Here is a 17,138-nt window from a genome sequence, read left to right as displayed (position 1 = left end):
GAGATTTTTTTTTATAATTTTCTATAGCTTAAGCTTCTATAACATTTACCAGCATTTTATATATATAAATCTTTTGTCATGTGTTTATTTTCCATCAATATATCTTTGAAGAATTAGCTTAATAGTTTTACTTTTATCTAATTTCTTGAGTTTTTTGAAGTATTTATTTCTTTATATATCCTGGTTACCAGCCCTTTATTATAAATGTGACTTGAAAAAATTTTTCTTGCATTTTATGAATTATATTTTCTTGCTTTTAACAATGTCATTTGAAGAGCAGTTCTGCATATTGACAAAGTAAAATTTATTATTTTTTCCTTGATGGATTGTATTTTGGTATAACTAAGATATATTTGACTAATATACGATCTTGCATATTTCTGTGTTCCTGAAGAAGTGTTTTAATTTTAGGATTTGCATTTAGGGCTATAATCTATTTCGAATTTTTAAAAATAAATATTATGAAGTATAACTTAAATTCTATATACATATGTAATTTAATTAGATATATACATATGTAAAAAATTTTCTAGTACTATTGTGAAAGACTAGACTGTCTCCATTTAATTTCATTTCCTTCTTTATTGAAAATAAAACAGCCTATTCATTAACTCTCTATGCTATTCTTTTTGTAAGTATGTTCATCTTTTTTTTGTGATTTTACATTTTCTTGATTAGCTTTAAAATTTTAAAAGTAAATTATTGTAAGTCTTCCAACTTATTATTTCATTTCTCAAAGTTGTTTGAGCTTTTCAAGTTTTTTTTTAATTTCATAATTTAGACTCATCTTGTCGATTTCTATAAGAAAAACTATGGATTTGGGTTGGGATATTGTTGAATCTCTAGATCAAATTGAGGAGAATTGTTATTATGAGATATTAAATCTTCTGAATCATGGTTATTAAATAAATCTTCATTAATTTAGATCTTTAATTCCTCTCTGTATTTTGCAGCTTTCACTGTATAATTCTTACATAGCTGTCATTGTATTTATTTACCCTTAAAAGTTTTATACAATGTTGTAAAAGGTTTTTATCATAATATTTTTATATGAATTATAAGCATATAGAAATGTAATTGTTTTTGTATGTTTTATCGTGACTCTTGTATATTTGCTAAGTTTATTTGCTAGCTTTTATAGTGTTTTTGTAGATTTCATAAGAATTTCCATATAGTCTATGAATTTTAGTTAAAGTAGGAAGTTAGGTAGAAATTGGGGCTATGAGGGAGGAAAAATAGGACACCCCCCTTTTTCAGTGATGAACAAAATGACTCCACCTCAGATGAAAGAAATCCCATCCAACAACCCATCCCCTTCACAGTCAGGTCATAACTTCTTCACCTAGAAGTACCATGTTTAACCAGCTTAGGGGTCTTTTTCCAACTTCAAAGCATGCACAGAGCACGGAGGCATTGTCACAGATCAGGACCCTCATTCTTTATAAAGGTCTAAACCCCTGTGTGCTATACTCAAGTATTAACGTAAACTTCAGTTTGGTCAAATCAGTTTGTGTACATTAAGCCATAGTGTGCAAACCAGAATGTGCACAGGTGTACTACTGATGCAAGCTTTCCAACATGGCACCAGCACAGGTGCAATAACCATGGCTGGAAAACCACAGTAACCATCCCAAATACACAAAAAATGAGGAGGGAGTTCCCCAGCCTATGTACAAAATCCTGCCACGTGGAAAGCCCCAGTCTGTTTCCTCTCATGGAGGCAGTCAACTCCATGTACCTCCAAGTACTACTTAACATTTCATTAAACAAACCCTTTATGCTTGTCTGACTGTGCCTGTCAACTGAGATATTTCTTTGGGGAAGATGCAAACTGAGGAACCCTCAACTAATAGAAAAACTGAGGAGTGTTATTACCCAGTAATAAACTCCTATTCAATGAGTCATCATTTTCTTTCCAATCTGATGACTCAAAATAATTTTTTTCTTTTGTGTTTTCTTCTCCCGGATATAATTTAGATTTCAGTGTTGTGATGAATGTTAGCCTAAGCACCATGAGAACTCAGATTACATGTTCCCTACATATTATCTACACGATCTGGCACAAAAGATGGATGGATCAAAGCTGTTTTCAAGAAAGTCATCAAAGGATTTAGAAGAGAGCTTTGTCCATGAAGATGAAATTTGCCGTTTAGGGAAAGATGCCTCAACATACCTGAAGACTGAGTGGAGGTGTGAATAGTGTAACACCTCTAAGGCAAACCCGGGAAGGTGGCACATTTGGATTTGAGCGTTGATAGAGTTGGGTAGAACTGGGGATGAAACACTTAAGCTGGGTCTACTGTAGAACTTAGTAGTGCCTGGTACCTATGCCAATCACAAGAAACACTTCTTTTGAGTGATGTGAGGAAGAGGAGGAGGGAGAAGGAGTGCAAGCCAAATTTCATGCTTTTTTTCAGTGCCCACTAAAGAGTCAACATAAGCTGGGCACAGTGTCACATGCCTGTACTTCTAGCTAGTGAAGAGGCTGGGGCAGGAGGATCACTAGCCTGGGCACCTTGGCAAGACCCTGTCTCAAAACAAAATAAAATGGTTAGGATTGTATGCAGCTCAGTGGCAGAGTGCTTGCACAGCAGGCACTAAGACCTAGGTTCATGTCATAGTCTTGCCAACACACCAAAAGTCCAGATAGATAGGACTTTCTCTTAAATTTTTGGGTGCCCCTATGTAAAATGTCTCTTCTGAATGTAAAAAACAATGTAGTTGGGGGTGTTTGTTTCTGTCGTATAAAACTAGAAACTTTCATTGAACAAGCAATACCCTCCACCATCCTCCTTTTCCCTCTAAAAAATTCATTTGACATGCTTTGAGGATAATGATCACTAACTAGTGACAGATGTGTTCCTGTTTCCATAATTAGTTTGATAATTTTAAGCTGATGTTATTTAATAAAGTTCTGAGGCTTACCTGAGAAACACATTACTTCATTTAATTTGTACTGTAACTTCCCAAATAACTAGAGATGGGGAGAGAATTGAGTTGGGCTAATGAGTTCTAGTGCACTTTAGACTTAATCTCTTTGGCACAAATCAGGGAGAAATGATGAGATATATGGAAGAGGTAGAATTAAGTATGCTTTCTGACTGAGGTATTGATTTCTTGTGACATCCTAATGTGCCTGTAGCTCATGCATGTGCGAGTGCACTTGAGTGTATATGTGTGTTTAGTTTTAGACTATAATTTTCCATGAAAGAGGAAATATCCTTCACCAGTAGGTGGCCTCACATCTAGTCTTCTTGTCTTATATCACAAAGATAAAAGATCCCAGAAGCAGAGAGTTGCCTGGGATAGAAGGTAAAAAAACAGAGCTGAGAGTCTCAGCCTTTAGAATAGAAATGTGACATTATTTAATTTGTTACTGAATTTCTGGCCACATTTCATTGGGAGTGAAATTGAGCTAAACAGCTGTAAAAAGTAATAAAATGGATACTGAACAGGACATCAGATGCCTAAATTCATCTTTAATTTTTATTCTAACAATTAAAAAAGTATTTGATTAATCATTTAAAAAATTAAGTGCTGGCTTAATAGTTATATTGGTGGGGATAATGTTGGAAGAGGGCCCCATAAGGCTTTTAGGGTTTGGTAATGTTCTGTATCTTTATCTAGATATCAATCATTGAAAAATTTATTACATGCTATACTTATTATTTGTGCATTTTAAATATGTGATAGACAAAATTTCTTGAAAGTTTGTGGTAAAACAAAAATCTAGTAGCCACATTCTTATTGAGCAAAAGTTCTCAGAAAGAAATATATTTTTATCTATTTCACATTCTGATTCCTTATCTTGATTCACATTTATAAGGGCTACTGGTTTCCAAAGGAAATATGAGTTAAAAAATAAATGTAAGGGGAAAAAAGACATAGCACTAGTATTCTCAGTGCCAAATCAGAATGGACTGTTCTTGGTAGTAAATCTTTATTTAAATGATCACTTAACATGGTATTTCCTTTGAAATACGACCCGAATTCTTCATAGTCCAGTTTGTTTTATTAAACTGTGCTCTGAGGCATTACACATTTAATAAATTTCAGTTATGGAGCATTAGCTGAAGCCTATAGTTACCTAGACCTTAAAATCTTACCAGCTATATTACTGCCCTGTGGTGCTATTATTCCACAGCACAATGAAACTATATATTAAGCTTATCAAGACACAGGGAGATGAGCCTGTGAATCAGTTCACTATCTGTTGTTAAAACAGATCACATTTGGATAAATGAAGTCCTTTATTTGCCATTAAACCAAACTTTCAATTACAGTGGAAGCTGTGTTTGAAGAGAAAGAGCCCTAAAATGGTGAGGGTTAGGAGGAATAAACTTGTACTTTGAACACTAAACAACCCAGGTGACTTCAGGCCGTGGAATAATGACAAAGAAAAGAGAAGCCATTCAAACCAAGGTGAACTTGAGTCCCTACTCTTAAGCACACATAAGAGTGAAGTAGGGGCTTTGAGACACAGTCCCATGAGCAATGTTGACAGCAAACAGTACCCTCATGTAAATGTCAGTGTCTACAAGGCTAAAAGTTAGTGTTAGAAAACAAGAATTTAGCAAAATGAAAATTCAGAGGATTGTACATTATATAACCAATTTGGAGATGTCTGAAAAACTGTAATAAAATTGAATATTTATAGGCTATGACCTAGCATTTTCACTCCACAACATCCCTCAAACAACCTGTTAACTGTGCCTTCAGAGACACATGGGTGGGATGTGCACTGCAGCACAGTAGTAATAGTGCACACTGGAAATTGTCTGTCTCTATAAACATGAGAGGGAAAACATTACTCTAAATTCATAAAAAAATACTAAAAAGTAGTATTAGAATGAATACAAAGAGCACCATGAACCAATAAGGATTTACCATATAAACATAGGTGAAAAAGCAAGTTATAGAGATGAAAAAATTTTTTTTGCAGTTTATAAGCATGTAAGGGAAAAGTTATATATTACATGGCTGCTCACATATGTGTAGAAAAGAAGAGGTGCAAGAAAATGATGGACATTAGACTCATTATGGCATTTATCCCTGAGAGGAAGGGAGGCAAATAGAAACAGAAGAGATATTTAATAAGTGAGTTTGGTGTTGGAGTCAGTCATTTGTATTAGTCATTGCACCTTTTTACATGTTAGATGTTTGAGTTAAATTTTTATTTTTCAGAATTTTGGCTTTGCCTATTTATGCATTTACTCATATATTTACATATCTTTACTAAATATGTGTGTTCTTTCTACTTTTCATGAAACCTCCATCTAGATCCTGAGACATAACTTTGAGATTATAAAGTATTATCTTTTCATTCAAAAGACTTGGTTTTAGTTGGGATTAAACTCATAGAGAAATCTAGATATTTAATAATACACAAAATATTTGATAATTCTTTTAATAAGCTATTTCTTTAAAGCACTTGTAGGCGCACATCAAGAGTGAAAAATACAATGTCCTCCTATATTTCCTGCTCCCACATATTCAGTTTCTCCACTATCAAAGTTCTACTAAACAGTTGAACATGTGTTACTACCAATGAACCTACATTGACACATCATTACCAGAAATTAGTAGTTTACATTTGGGTTCACTGTTGGTCCAGTAATTTTCTATGGGTTTTGACAAATGTATAATAGCATGTATCCACCATATTAGAATCCAACACAAGTTTCACTGCCCTAAAAATCATCTGAGCTTCCTCTCTTCATCCTTCCCTCCTTGATAACCTGTATCAGCCACTGAACTTTTAGCTATCTCCATGGTTTTACTTTTTATCTAAATGTCATAGCAGGAATCCTACAGTAGGAAACCTTTTCAGATTGGCTTCTTTTACTTAGCAATATATATTTAAGGTTCTTCCATATCTTTTAATGGCTTGATAGCTCATTTCTTTTTAGTACTCAATAATAGTCTATTGCCTGGGTGTACCACAATCTGTCCATTCACTTACTGAAGGACATCTTATTTGTTTGCAAATTTTGGCAATTGTGGATAAAGCTGTCATAAACATGTTTCAGGCCCACATTTTTGTGTGTGCATATATTTCAACTCATTTGAGTAAATACCAAGAGGAAAAAAATGCCTTACACATAGAAGAGCAAACTCATTATATTAGATTTCTCCTCAGAAACCATGGGATCAAGAAGGACGTGGAGTAAAAAATGAAGTGTTCAATAAAAAACTAAACTCTGTATATTTATCATGGATGATGTTTTGAAGTGTGTGTAAACTGTGGGATGGAGAAATCAGGCCTTTTGTGGTAGGATAAAGAAATTCAACAGACAGAAGGCATGATGTGATTGTAGTTAATAACAAAGGATTATATTCTTAAATTACTAAGACTATGATTAGTTTTGTGAAATACTACCAAACTGTCTTTCAAAGTGGCAATACCATTTGATATTGCCACCAGCTATAAATGATAATCCATATTATACTAGGTCTTTACCAGTATTTGTCATCAGTTTGAGATTTTGGCCATTCTCATAGGTATGTATTGATATTTCTCTTATTTTTCATTTGACATAATCTAAGTATATATGATAAACATCTCTTCATAAGCTTAGTTTACATTTGTATATTTTCTCTGAAATATCTGAAGTATCTGTTTTACATTGGGTTAACCCACTTGGGCCTATAATTTGTATTAGAAAGTTTTGAATTATTGAATGCATTTTTTGATAATCTGAAAAGGATATCTATTATTTCTTGTATAAGTTTTGGCAGAGTATATCTTTCATGGAATTTCTCCTTTCATCAAAGTTATCAAATGAATGTGTGTGGAACTATTTATTGTATGCCTTTATTTAATATCTAGGCAATCTGTTCTTCTATTTAAAAAAATATTGATGTCTTCATATATTCAGGGAATATTTTCTAAGATTCTGTAGATAAGACAGTTTTGCTACTCAATATTGAAGGCAGTTTTTCCTCTAATTTCTTTTAAAAAAATTCTTAATGATTTTTTTTCCTGCTGTAAATTTGGTGTCTTCAGGTATAGAAATTTTAGCATTTATCCCGCTTGGTATTCTCTGAACTTAGGTCTCTGGGATTAAACTTAATTTCGTGGCAATAATATTAATGACATTAATGTGCTTGACATTAGTTTAGTGAATTTTAAATCATTCACTCAAAGTATTTTTTTCTATTCCTGTATTTCTTCTCTATCTTGCATTCCTATTCTGTGTGTTTTATACCTTTTGTTCTTATTCCATATTTTCTTGGATTTTTACTTTTCAGTCTTTTTTCTCCCATCTTTTTTTTGTTGTTGTTGTTGTTTGTTTGTTTGAAAATTTCTGTTGACATACCAGAAGGCTGAGCCATTATCAGTCAAGTCTGTCCATTGAGGTAATGAGCCCACCAAAGTCATTCTTCATTTGATTCACATTGTTTTCAGTTTCAGTGTATGTTCTGGCATGTTTTCTACTTTTGTCATCAGAGACCTTAGCATAGTGATCAGTTTTTGTTTTAATTTCTGGGCTGATAATTCCAACGTCCTTCCCATATCTGATTGAAGTCCTGATGCCTGTTTTGTTTTTTTTTTTCCACTACTACTTCTGTTTTGTTTTCTTTAATTTTGTTTTGCCTTATAGTGTCACTCATATTTTTTTTTTGATAGTTGGGTATGATATATTGGGCCAAAAAAACAAAAACAAAACCCCCAAAGATGCAAACAAACCTATCTAGTAAATAGGCCTTTACTAGTATGGGGAGCAATCTGGGAGGCGGGGATATGTTTGATCTCATGATTAGGCCGGAGTCTGTCAGTGAGCCTGTTCTGGACTGTGAACTTCACAAGTGCGTCTCCATCCCTTTACCGAACTCCTCTAGGTGGGACAGGGCAGTTAGATGGGGCTGAATTGGGTATTTCACTTCCTCCAGGATAGCTGGGCTCCGATAAAATTCCAGTAGGTAAAGCACTAGGAAAATACTTTCCCTGAGGGTAGATCTTGTAAAAACAATGGAATGTCCTGGAGTATTCCAAATGCCTACCTTCCTGCTTCCTCCCCTGGAGTCATGAGAGCACATTTCTCTGATCTTCATTGTGAGAACTTGGTAAAGCTTTGGGAGGTTCAAGTGATGAGTCTTAGATTCCCATACTGGATTCCTTGGTGGTTTTTACTATGATCCATTCATGCTGAGCCTCCAGGCATTTTTCATTTAAAGTTCAGGTTTCCTACCCCAGCACTGGAATCTGTGGAGGTTTATACTCTTAAAGGTGATTCTCTGCATTAAGACGTCTGTCTTTTGGTTTAGGGTATAGATTTTCCCTGGACTCTTGCTACTCTGACAAACTTAGGAACTATTTTTTCCACTATGTTGGGATTTCACTTATTGTTAGGATTGAGAGATGACTTTTAAGCTTCTTATAAGAGCATACTGGAAACTGGAAAATATGTCAATTATTTTATTTAGAATCAACTCTAAAATTTGTGTTAGGCTATATGCGTACTACTGCTTATCTTCCACAAACTTGACCAGAAATGAGGGAGGTGTTGGTAAACCCAACATTGGAGGCTTAGATTTCCATATTAGATACTTTGTGTTTCTTGCTGGGATATGGCATAATTCAATTTATAGGATGGCTCAAATTTTACAAAACGATGATTTTTTTTCTTGTGTTGTCTACATTTTTATTTTATATTGTTCTTTGGAATCTATCTTTCAGAGATGTAACTTAACAGAAATATTTCAATTTCTATAAAGTTCCCAGAGGTAAATTTAAAGCCACAGTTTAAACTGTGGAACCAGGTTCTCGATATCTCATATGATGTTCCTCTGTTCTTCTCTGCCACTTGAACTTGCCCTATAGAAGGCGAATATCTTTATGTCAATCATATTTGTTCAGATATTAATCCACTGGTGTGATAATGAAATGGGGGAGTCCTTCTGAGTACAGATTTATCAATTACAATTCAAAATCTTAAATTCCATATGGCAAGGTCCCTATATATTTAATCCCCATCGTAAACTGTTGATTTCATAAACTATTCAACTTGAAAAAAGACCTTAGAGAACATCTATAGTTCTTTGAAGTTTTCCTAAATAACCCAAGACTGAGACATTATATTAATTGCTATCACTCATAAATCTGAGATACACTTGGTTAAGGTGAATGAATTGGATTTATTTTCTGCATTTTTTCAGCTTTTAGAATGCTAATGTGATGGTTTCATCTGCTTTGAGATGGAATTTGCTATATTTCTTGGACATTTTTGTCCATAGAATTCTTTGATCTCTCTCACACACACACACACACACACACACACACACACACATAGTTTTTTTCCTCACAAACAACAAGTTGTATTTGGGGAAGGACAAGTCTCAAGTCTCATAGAAACAGCCTGACTGCAGATACAGTGATTTATTGGGAGCCAAACAGCTGGTCTGTGGATGGTAAAACCGAGCAAGAGAAAAGGCGATGGGAGTCATCGAATGAACATGTACACACTGAGGTGTGCATGTAATGATGCTTGGTAGCCTGCATAGTGATACTGTTAGTGGTAAAACTAACAGGAATAGATTTCATGGTAAAAAAAAAAAAATAAGAAGTGGCACACATCTCTATTTCCTGCCTTTGAAGATGTCCCTTACCATTAAAGACCATACAGAAAGGTCAAAATCAGTTACAGAATCAATCATGTGACATTTGCATTAAATTCTCATTTGACATCTAGATTATAGAACACTAGATGCCTAGATTGGCATTGTTTTAAACATATAGAGAAGTTTTGACAATATACTTGTGAAATTATATTTCATAGGTCTCATGTTTTCAAGGAAAGCACACTGATGTAACAAAACTTTTTAGATCAATTAATTGAAGTTAAGTTAAACGACAATCCCTCACATTTGTGGCAGTGATGGACCAGCAACCTGGGTCTCTTTACTTCTGTAGAGCAGTGCTTCCGGTCCCACATCATGGTTATGATGCTAAACTGTTGGCAATGACTCCGGCATGGTATTCTTACTTATATGTCCATTATTTTTGTAGGAGAGGGAACAATTGTGGGAAACAAAAACACAGAAGTTTAAAAACAAAACAAATACAAATGACTTTTTCTATACTTCCGGTTCCACTATTCCAGGCTGTCTATTACAGGTCCCAAGACTCCTAAATTTAGCTAGTCTAAAGCAATTCTATTATCAATAACTGCTTCTACCTGTCACAAGCCAATATTGAATAAAGCCATTCTGCTGTGCATCAAACACAAACATTTTATGTGCTCAATCTTATGCTGGGAGAAAAATTTGCCCCCTCCCCAAAGCAGGACAAATATCTCTTCCATTGGCAAAAGCAACACTCATAATAAAATGAACATAAGACCAGACATAGATCTGAACCTGACACATAAAAGGAAAGCTCACTGGAAGACCTGTTAGAATGTGATCACTTATGTACTAATTAATTTTGTAAATCATTTTGTAATATTCAAGTTTATTCTAGATGGCTATTGGCCATTTCTCAGAGTAGAAACAAATTGAGCAAAGAGGACAGATTGGAAAACTAAGGATAACCAAATTAACTGCCTCATTTAATTTTTGTCCCACTTTTGGATAAAAAAATCTGTTATAATGATAGGTAGCAGGTAGACAGAAATGATGGCAACATGGAGATGAAGGGATTAATTTTATAGACATGAACAATAATATCATAAGAGGAGAGTGAATTTAGGGGTGGACCAATGGGAGGGGACACACCCTTTTGGTGGTCAGAATTGGAAGTTCCATCTGGAGTCAGGATCCCTGATCAAACTAGCCCCAACCAGCCCTTCCCCAGGACATGCACAGTAAGCTGCAGTATCTCTGAAGTTACCCTTTGACAACTCACCAAGCCACTGTAATATCATTAACCTTACTTTTGATCCCACTATGGCATTTTGCAGAAAATGTTGTGATAGTGCCTGTGCCTTTCTATGGGAAGTTACACAAACACCATCTGTCAATCACATCTGCCAATCATGTGATACAGGGACAAGGGAGGGACTGTAATCAGATCAGATTTAGATGTGGGATAGCCTGTTCCAAGTTATCTATAGTGCAGTTTGTTTTTTGTTTTTTTTTTTAAATAAACCTGTTGTGTGGGTTTATCTACTCTGTCTGCTGACTGAGATCCAGGTGGCTCCTCCTCAGAATGACCCAATGTCATGTCGTGGGTGTATACTTTCATTATTTTGCTGAAAATATCTCCTTGCTCACACAATGTACTGTTTCCGTGTCTCTAAAATCTTTCCTTCAGAAAATTAAGTAAAAGCTGAAATTACAGGACTTATTTTTTTTCTTAGCTTTCCTGTCTTTTTGTTGTTTCTGAAATGTATATCTAGAGTGCATAGCTTTACTTCATATGATAGTTTCCCCAAAGCTCATCATTTGTTAAATCTTGATATCTCTGCCTTACCCCATCACCACCACCAGCACCATTGTGGAGAGAGAAACCACTGTGGGGCACAGGGAGCAAGGTTAGGAAATTTAGACAGTAGTAACACATTAAGAAAAAAGGGTTCACATTAAGGAGAATGGAATTCTGGAGATGTCTTTAAAACTGCTTTCGTCACTGGGTCCCTTCATAATGTAAGTTGCTATGTACAGAAGAATGATGTTTGTAGCACAAGCTCTCAAATAAAGTGGAAAATTCTACATGCAGGTGGCTCCGCTTCAGGGTTTAGATGTTAGACCAGAGCCACTTTCACAGTCTTATTTTAATTGAAAGGCTTTTGCTGTTTTATTTAATTAATTTATTTATTTATTTTGGTCTAATCTATGAAACAGTAAGGTTCCAGCAGGTAGAATTCATTGAGGGAAGTAGCTTTTTATGAGGATATGATTTATCCATTCCCATCTCTGGGCTATTTAGAGTAAATTATCCATGAGATTGTGTCATTAGTTTAACGCAACTGCAGTTGTTTTCTGTCAGTATAATTTTAAGCCAGTAAGATTAGCAGTTGGAAAAGCACATTTGAATAGGTGTATAATTATGCTCATATATTTTTAAATTGAGATTTCAGAGAGCAGCTGCCTCTTCAGTTGCAACCAGTTATGTGAGTGTGAACAGTGAGCCCTCTTCTTCAGACATGAAAATCTGCAATACTCCTCCAGATCTCCAAGGGAAGGGGGTCAGTTGTGGCTCAGCTGTGCCTGGCCTGAGCGTGGTTAGAGAAAGGTCTTAAACTGCCTTTTCTACAAGCTTCTAATTTATCAACTGAAAGTGTCAATGTTGTCTTTGAGATTCAGGAGGCATTGAGACTATTCTTCAAAATTTTATATGAAACTCATATGTCTACTCAGTTTCGCTTTTACCAAGATTCTAGCATAAATTTATATCCAAAGGGCCCTTTTCTTTAAAACAAAAACAAAACAAAAAACAAACAAAAAATACGAATATGTACAGATGTATATGTAGGCATAGAGAGAAAAAATATGGAGAATCATATGTATTAGGGAAATTCTTGTACAATATCTAATGGCATGCATTCTGAGTTTTTCTTATGAGCAAACATGTAGCTTTCAAAACATTATAAAAAGAAGGCAGTGAAGAGCTTGAAAAATTATCCACAACTGGACATGTAGATCAGAAATAAAAAGCAAAAGTTAAAAATCTTGTACCACAGAATCAAAAGCAAAATAAGAAGGTAAGTTTGTGCTTTGGGGAAAAAAACGTGCATTTTTCTATTCTGGAAGGTAATGGAGTCATCAGTGCTACAAGTTTGAAGACCATTTATCCCCACTACATCTCCACATTGGTTTCTACCTGTCAGTTTTCTGGATTCTTCTTTTCTAAGACCTTCATCTATAATAAACTGGAGGAAAGCATCATGATTCCTGTCGGCCTCATTGTTCTTGGAACAGCATAGTACAAATAATAGGAAGCACAGAGGATTTTGTTATTGAAGGAGAAACAGGTTTTTAAAGGCATTTACATTTTTATAGTGGGTTAATAGTTTTTAGGGACAGTGGAAAGAGGAATAGAAGTTATTTTTTAGTGGATATAAAATTCGGTTTTGGAAATTGTAGAGTTTTAGAGATGGTGCTGATAGATGCACACCAATATGAATGCACTGAATACCACGGAACTTAAAAAAAGGCTAAAGTAGAAAAGTTTAGGTTTGTACATTTTATCACAATGCAAAAATAGGGCTGGGGATGTGGCTTAAGCGGTAGCGTGCTCGCCTGGCATGCGTGGGGCGCTGGGTTTGATCCTTAGCACCATATAAAAATAAAATAAAGATGTTGTGTCCACCAAAAACTAAAAATAAATATTAAAAATTCTTTCTCTCTCCTAAAAGAAAATGCAAAAACAAATGCATTTCTAACTTCAGAAATGTGCCGTTTTCTCCATCATCCTCCTGCTGGTCTCAGCAGATTCTGAACATTCTTAAGGAAAATTTCACTTTTTATTTGGTTAACAAAGTATTTTTTTTGACAGAAACCTATTTAATACCTTCTAATGAACATGGCACTGTTCTGAAATTAATAAGATTTACTTTTCCTAGGTATTTGTAGCATTTTCCTTTCTTAGATTTATTTTTACCTTTTGTGTTAAACTGGTTATAATGATGCCTATTCATATTTTTTCTTAAAGCAACAGAGTGATATTTTACCTTCTTTTAGCTTACTGTTTTGGTCATTGCTCCTGTCCTCAGTCCCTTTATTAAAGGTAGCACTTAACAGTGTGTTGTCTCTGTGATAGATTTTCCATGTCTTTATTGTCAGTCCCCTACTAAAGCAAAAATCATATCCAATTTTTATTCCAGAATTATATCCGATATTCTACAGTATCCATGTTGCTCTTGAATGGATTCAGATGGAATTTTTTTTCCTAGTCATCTTTGGTAACTCGCCTGTATATTTTCTCATTTATGTTGTTGTTTATTTTTTCCCTTTTGGATTTATCATTAATCTTTAGCTATGTAGACTCCTAATTCCTAAAAAATTGTTTAGAACTCTTTTAGGAGGCTTTGCAACACTGTTTTTGTTCTTGATCTGTTTTCCTGCATTGGCCTTAAGTTTTCCTGTTTTCTCTTTCTTTGTCCTTCTTACTAAAGTTTTCTGGACTTGATTTTTGTAAAGAGGCTGATGGATGACTTTCCTTGTTTCATGTCTGTTTCTGGTATAATCAAATTCCTCAACAGCCCTACAATTTAAGGGAAGATTCATGTGCTCAGTCACCTCTTCTGATTCCCACTTTATAGGTGATAAAACTAAGGCACTAAGAAACTTGCCCCGGGGAACACGACTATCAAGTAGTTAGCAGTCCAGTAAGCCATGAAACCCAGGCCATCTGTCTTCAGACCCTATGCCATAAACCTGTGTATCAAGAACTTTCTGATACTTTCTCTTACTTTTTTCTGATTTACCCTATAAGTAGAGAAAAACGTATCGGAAGTCAATAGATTGATGAATATTTACAAACACAGCACACCTATTCAATGAAGTTCCAGAATGTTAACAATTTCCAGCATTCCACAGAAGTTAACCACTGTATTACTTTTTAACAGTATAGTTTCACATGTTTTTGTTCTTTATACAAATTGTATACTACATACTTCTCTCTATCATTTCTTTAAAAAAGTTTTATCATGTCTATTTAATAACTGTTTTGCAATGAAGCAATGACCATATGGAAATATCCTCATATATATTAATTCTAATGTTAATGGGCATGTAAATAGTTTCTTTTTGAGGAGCAGAGCTATAACAAATATTGCTACATTCAAATATTTGTATTTTGGCTAACATTGAGTATGTATATTTCTAAGGGTAGACTTGCTGGGCCTTTTGAATATGATATTTTTGTCTTTATCAAATAATCCTGAGCAATACTTAAATATGTTTCTGCCAGATTCAACATTGGTGTGTTTCTAAGAGCTGTTTTTTATTTTTTTTTCCATATTCTGGAATATGAGCTGGAATTTCAGAGTCAATAGTAGATTCTTTTTTTTTTTAATTTAAACTAGTTTTAACATAATTTTTATTATATTTGAAGAACTGAAACATCTTTTCACATAGTTATTAGTTATTTTGTTATCCTTTATTATTTTTTTTTGGTGAAGAACCAAGTCTTTCATCCATGTTTCTATTATGTAATGTGACTTTTTTTGATTTGTAGATATTCTTCATACATCATGAACATAATCCTTTTATCATATTACTGTATGCTGTGCCAGCCTGATTTTCCTTTTCCTTTTACATTCTTATTAGTGTCTTGTAATGAAATAATTTCTTTTTGTCTTTGTGAATTCTGATTTATCAGTTTTCTTAGAATAGTTTTTTTGTTGTTGTTGTTGTTGTTTTTTTGGTAGTGAGGATTTAGCTCGGGGCTTCACAACTGAACTACATCTTTAGCCCCTTTTATTTTATTTTATTTTTTTATTTTTAAGACAGAATCTCACTAAGTTGCTTAGGGCCTTGCTAAGTTGTTGAGGCTGGCCTTGAACTTGCCATTCTCTGGTATCAGCCTTCTGAGAGGCTGGGATTACAGGTGAGCACCACTGTGCCAGCTTGTAATAGTTTTTATGCACTTTTTAAAAAGCTCTGCCTATTGCATAATCAAAATGATGTCCTCCACTGTTTTTTCCTTAGAGGCATATTTTCATTGCTTCTCAACTCATCCTTAGGTCTGGCATTTATTTGGAGTTCTTTTTTTTTTTTTTTAATTCCAAAGTGAAATAAAGATCTAGACCTTTTTTTCAAACCTATATTTTATTGAGAAGGTGCTCTTTTCACCTCCTGTGCTACAAATCATTTCTCGGTGACTTATAGTAAAGTTGTGGATGTGGAATTTTCCACATTCTGTGTCCTTCATTGTTTATACTTGTACCAAGATTATAATGTGTTTTTCATGGTTTTGGAATAAAAAATGCTCTTTGGTTCTGTACCTTCTTCATCTTTTTTCTTCTCTGCCTTCAATATTGCCTTTGAGCTTATTTAGACACTTGAATTTCCATTTGAATTTTAGAATTAACTTTGTCAGCTTCTGCCATGACCACCATGTACACCACACACATGCTCACACATGCACACATACAACATTTACACACAAGTGCTGGAATGCTTTGGATTTACAGATTAATTCGGCACAATTTTTTTTTCTGTGTAAAATTATGTCTTGAACCTTTTTTATAGCCTATTTTATAGCCATTCTTTCCCTTTGGACTTTAAGTTTTATCAATATTATTCTTAGTTTTTAGCATAGAAATCTTGCATAGTATTGGTATATGTACTAAATTTTCTAGATGTCTAATTTTGGATGCTTTTGCAAATGACAGCATTTACAGGTTCTTTGTTACTATTGTAAAGGGTAGCATTTTATTTCATTTTCTAGTTGTATGTACAGAATCAGTTTGTGGAACATTTAGTTAACTGTGACTTTGAGACATAGATCTACTAATGTTAATAATGCCTTCTGATGATTTTGAATTTCTTAGATGAGCAAACTTCTATAAATTATAACTTCTTTCTTCTTTCCTACATAATTGAGAATATTTTTTTTCATTGTTTATTTTTCTTTGCTGGCGCCCACAGTGCAATTTATTTATTTATTTTTTTAAGATGCAATAGGAGAGATTCCATTCTTTTGCCAGCTTTCCAGGGAAAGATACTGCCTACTGTCAAGAGTATAAATAGGTAGAGATTTGTGCAGTATGGTATGGCCTGGGTCTTGTTGTTTATGTTGGAGGATGATAAATGCTGTGGTTTGGAAGCAGGAGGAGGTTGGGTTATTGCAGGGGACAGGGGGCTGCCTTTAAAGGGTGTATCAGGATTCCATTCTCTTCTCTTTGCTTCTTGGTGGCCATGAGGTCAGCAGCTTCCTCCTTCATATGCTCCCTGTCATGATGCTGTGTCTTGCCACAGACCCAAAATCCATGAAGCCAACTGATCATAGACTGAAACCTCTCAGACAATGGGTCAAAATAAAGTTTTCTCCTTAGAAGTTGATCATCCTGAGTATTCAGCCATGGTCAGGGAAAGCTGACTAGCACAGAAGCTTTTTCTTTCTCACCATATACCTTCTCGTTGTTCTCCATTTCATTTTTGGTCAGCCTTTCTGAGGCTGCACCATCCTCATCGCACCACTGGTAGACATGATTCTTTTTCCCTACAGTAAGTTCACCAAGACTTATGTG

The sequence above is a fragment of the Callospermophilus lateralis genome, chromosome 15, assembly GCF_048772815.1.
Source record: "Callospermophilus lateralis isolate mCalLat2 chromosome 15, mCalLat2.hap1, whole genome shotgun sequence".
In the NCBI taxonomy this organism is placed as follows: Eukaryota; Metazoa; Chordata; class Mammalia; order Rodentia; family Sciuridae; genus Callospermophilus; species Callospermophilus lateralis.
Note: the sequence above shows the minus strand (reverse complement) of the source record.